At 54.0% G+C, this 5,000-nt stretch overlaps 1 non-coding gene across 1 annotated transcript in view; it reads right to left on the bottom strand.

Annotated features, from left to right (window-relative positions):
- LOC124584171 overlaps positions 1–18 on the bottom strand; it is a 1,910-nt gene extending 1,892 nt beyond the window's left edge. The window contains exon 1 of the ribosomal RNA XR_006974576.1: positions 1–18. This exon is cut by the window's left edge and continues 1,892 nt beyond it. This is a non-coding gene — a ribosomal RNA (small subunit ribosomal RNA).
- Between the last annotated feature and the right edge of the window lie 4,982 nt (positions 19–5,000).

Raw genomic sequence — 5,000 nt, 5'->3', positions numbered from 1 at the left:
GGCAGGATCAACCAGGGAGCTGCGTCAACTAGAGCTGAGCAGCCGGCCGCCCGGGAGTGTGTCCCGGGGGCCCGCGCGAACACGCAAGCGTCCGCTCAATTATTCTGCAAACAGGAGGAGGCTGAGCTCCCCTGCACAATACACCTCGAAACCCTCTCAGGTCTCGGCGGCGCGCAGCGCCGTCCTAAGTACTTGGTCGGGTTCGAGAGTGGCGCAATCGCCCGGAGTTTGGCGAGTAGACGCTTTAGGTGCGACCACCCGTGCTCCCAACTGAGCTTGCCGCTGCCGACAGAGGCCCGGGAGCGTGCTGTCGTGGCATTGCCGGCGGGAGACAACACGCGCCACCTACGGTGGCCGGCAGCTCCAACGCCAGCGCCACAGAAGGACAAAAGCCCCACTTGGGTGCCGAAGCGAACTCTCCCAGCACAGTGCACGCGCCAACACGTCCGCACAGCTGCGATACAATCCACCTGCGAGAACCGCAGAGGCGACCGAGCAGCAGACGGCGTCGCGGCGCCGAGCGCCGGGCGGCGGCGCATCCTCAGCGCACACAGTCCTCAATCGGACCAGCACACTGCAGATGTCCACCGCGCTTCGCACCGGGCCCGCGAGGACCTACTTTGGCCGCACGGCGCCGCGTGCAGGGTGCGCCGGCGCGCAGCTGCGCCGCCTGCCGCCTCCGTCGGCCGGCGCGCCTGCCACTGGCCGCCCCCACCAGCCGGCTGTAGCGCGTGCGCCCACGCACCGCGCGGCCAGCACGCCGGGAGGCCCCCCCTCACCGGCCGGGGACGGTCCCACCCAGCCACCGCCGCGTATCGCTTCACACCCACATGCCATTCACGTTCGTGGGCATGGTGGGTATCGCTGAAACAACCGGTTGGTAGCTCAACCGATCGTCGCCATCACTGATTCACCTCTAGCGAGAACAACCGCACCACAACGGTTTACCAGTTGTTCATTTGCGTAACGTCACCAGCAAACGTAGACGTCCATCGCCATTTGCAAATTCAACGATTGTTGCATGCCTGTGTCAGGTGTCACGACACACTATGTCTGCCCACATACACGCAACAACATGTGCACGCTTCGCGAACACGTGGAAGGTGGCCCCCGTACGTATGCGATGTCCATTGCGCGAACGACTGTCAACCGGCCTCTGTCGCATGTCGCAGATGTGGAACGCAGTGCACCATGCTATCACGGTGTGTGAGAGGAGACGACTACGTCTGACAACACGCGCCACTACATCAACAGACGGCTCATGCTGATCGCCATCCACGGCATACCATACTGCAATCCAGCTCTTATAGGGAGACGACACGTAGATGAGTGCACAATATTTGGACCGTATGGTTCGCCGTTGTTGGCGCAGTCGTGGTACGGTCACACATGTACCACGATGTATCATTCAGTACATGAGGACCAATGTGCAGTACAGTGTGTGATTTGGACGTACAACATCAGCGGACAGTTGACACAAGCCGTACCACAACGTAGGCTGTGCTTCGCCATGCGAATGCCAATGAACAACTGCGAAGGGCATTGAGCATGTACGTCCTACTGCCATCCGCATTACAGTGTATAGCTGCAAGGTGTTTCACATGAAGCGATACTCTGGGGACCGGGCAGTGCGAGTAGCAAACTATATTGCGGGGGTTGCAGTTAGGCAACACTACACTAATTTAACGCGTCGTATGACAATTACAGAGCAGGTTAAGGCCCAACGTGTGTTGGGTTAAGGCCCAACGTGTGTTGGGTTAAGGCCCAACGTGTGTTGGGTTAAGGCCCAACGTGTGTTGGGTTAAGGCCCAACGTGTGTTGGGTTAAGGCCCAACGTGTGTTGGGTTAAGGCCCAACGTGTGTTGGGTTAAGGCCCAACGTGTGTTGGGTTAAGGCCCAACGTGTGTTGGGTTAAGGCCCAACGTGTGTTGGGTTAAGGCCCAACGTGTGTTGGGTTAAGGCCCAACGTGTGTTGGGTTAAGGCCCAACGTGTGTTGGGTTAAGGCCCAACGTGTGTTGGGTTAAGGCCCAACGTGTGTTGGGTTAAGGCCCAACGTGTGTTGGGTTAAGGCCCAACGTGTGTTGGGTTAAGGCCCAACGTGTGTTGGGTTAAGGCCCAACGTGTGTTGGGTTAAGGACCAACGTGTGTTGGGTTAAGGCCCAACGTGTGTTGGGTTAAGGCCCAACGTGTGTTGGGTTGAGGCCCAACGTGTGTTGGGTTGAGGCGCAACATAGGTTAGGTTGAGGCGCAACATAGGTTAGGTTGAGGCGCAACATGGGTTAGGTTAAGGCGCAACATGGGTTAGGTTAAGGCGCAACATGGGTTAGGTTAAGGCGCAACATGGGTTAGGTTAAGGCGCAACATGGGTTAGGTTAAGGCGCAACATGGGTTAGGTTAAGGCGCAACATGGGTTAGGTTAAGGCGCAACATGGGTTAGGTTAAGGCGCAACATGGGTTAGGTTAAGGCGCAACATGGGTTAGGTTAAGGCGCAACATGGGTTAGGTTAAGGCGCAACATGGGTTAGGTTAAGGCGCAACATGGGTTAGGTTAAGGCGCAACATGGGTTAGGTTAAGGCGCAACATAGGTTAGGTTAAGGCGCAACATGGGTTAGGTTAAGGCGCAACATGGGTTAGGTTAAGGTACAATATGGGTTAGGTTAAGGTACAATATGGGTTAGGTTAAGGTACAATATGGGTTAGGTTAAGGCGCAACATAGGTTAGGTTAAGGCGCAACATAGGTTAGGTTAAGGCGCAACATAGGTTAGGTTAAGGCGCAACATAGGTTAGGTTAAGGCACAACACGGGTTAGGTTAAGGTACAACACGGGTTAGGTTAAGGTACAACACGGGTTAGGTTAAGGTACAACACGGGTTAGGTTAAGGTACAACACGGGTTAGGTTAAGGTACAACACGGGTTAGGTTAAGGTACAACACGGGTTAGGTTAAGGTACAACACGGGTTAGGTTAAGGTACAACACGGGTTAGGTTAAGGTACAACACGGGTTAGGTTAAGGCACAACACGGGTTAGGTTAAGGCACAATACGGGTTAGGTTAAGGCACAACACGGGTTAGGTTAAGGCACAACACGGGTTAGGTTAAGGCACAACACGGGTTAGGTTAAGGCACAATACGGGTTAGGTTAAGGCACAATACGGGTTAGGTTAAGGCACAATACGGGTTAGGTTAAGGCACAATACGGGTTAGGTTAAGGCACAATACGGGTTAGGTTAAGGCACAATACGGGTTAGGTTAAGGCACAATACGGGTTAGGTTAAGGCACAATACGGGTTAGGTTAAGGCACAATACGGGTTAGGTTAAGGCACAATACGGGTTAGGTTAAGGCACAATACGGGTTAGGTTAAGGCACAATACGGGTTAGGTTAAGGCACAATACGGGTTAGGTTAAGGCACAATACGGGTTAGGTTAAGGCACAATACGGGTTAGGTTAAGGCACAATACGGGTTAGGTTAAGGCACAATACGGGTTAGGTTAAGGCACAATACGGGTTAGGTTAAGGTACACATTGTTGTAAGGAAAGGTGTTTTGGGGGGGGGGGCCGGTTTGTTGATTGTGATTATCGTAAGTAAATGACTGCGGCATCATCTGATTTGGCACGTCAGGGTGCACCTTTGGCTCATGACAGGCGGCGCTCTGATTCCATGCTTGTGGCAGACCTGTGTCTTTCATTCCTGCCATTGTTTTTGTGGTGTGACAGGAGGCAGTATTGTGATGTTGGGTGCACCCCTGTGTAGGACATGTGTGGGTGTTGGTGGCTTAGCTGAGCAATGGTGGTTGTCGGAAGGGTGGGATATTCTGTTTTCCGAGTGGACCTCCCGGTCTGGTTATGATAGTGTGGATTGTCTAATGTGGCAGAGAGGATGCACTGGGTGTTGTTCCATGCTGGTGCTTACATATTGTCTGTGTGCCTGTTACAGGCAGAGAGTAGTGCGTGATAAGAGTGTCTGGCTGACGTGTGATTGTGAGCAGAGTCTTTCAGCATGTATACGGACAGTTGTATACATTATCTGTATTCTGATGGCTCTATCTATTACTAATCAGCGCCGTGTATACGTTTAATCCGGTTCCAGTCGAAACTATTGTATCTCTGTACATTAGTGACACGGCGAGCCCGCTATGTAGTTACTCGTCTCGGCAGCTTCCACCGGTGTATGGCAAATGATTATAAGGAATCAGTCTAGTCGTCAATACCGATAGTGTGACGTCACATGTCTGGGGTGGGGGACGCTGCGCCCTTCCGGTGGGTCATGGCCTAGGAAGACTCTTCCCACGCAGGGGGGCTTGGACTGTCATTGACTCTTCCGAGTAATATACTTGCCGTACGTTTTTGCGACTGCGAGTGCAACGCTCACCGGTACCGACATGGATGGAGCGCCTCCTAGCTGCCGCTGAGCATCTGCATTCGTACAGAGAGCAACGCGATCGCGTCTGTAGCTCGTACGTGGTACAGCTCGCAGCTCATGTATATGGACAGCGGGAATGTCGCATATTGGACATAACTCTTCATGAAACGCACGTTATAGGGGTGGATTGCACATTGCGAGTGCGAGCAAAGTCCGCCGTTCATCCGCTGGAGTTGCGAGTTGGGCGGTTGGGGTGGGGAACGAACGGGTGCAGGTGGAGTGATTGCCGGTCCACGACTTCGTGCGGCAGAGGCGCTGGCGTTGGGGTGCTGTTGTCGACAGAGGATGCAGGCTTTGTGGGTGGGGTCGAAAGAAGGGCACTGTGGGCCCATGGCTGTCTTAGTCGGCTTGGCGTCTCATAGATGACGGTATCGTCGTTGCAGGAGGTCATGTTGCGGGAGACCTACAGATGGCAGTATGTTTTGCGGTGCGCTCGACATGGCGGACGTAGTGTTGTCAGATTCGCATAGATGGAGGTATTGCATGTGGTTTCGCCGTATTTTCATAGATGGCGATACTGTTTTGCCGGCATGGTTGGCGTAGTTCCGTCGGATCCCTGTAGATGGAGGTGCC

The sequence above is a fragment of the Schistocerca americana genome, unplaced genomic scaffold (genome assembly GCF_021461395.2).
Source record: "Schistocerca americana isolate TAMUIC-IGC-003095 unplaced genomic scaffold, iqSchAmer2.1 HiC_scaffold_47, whole genome shotgun sequence".
Lineage (NCBI taxonomy): Eukaryota > Metazoa > Arthropoda > Insecta > Orthoptera > Acrididae > Schistocerca > Schistocerca americana.
Note: the sequence above shows the minus strand (reverse complement) of the source record. Positions and strands in the feature narration are given on the sequence as shown.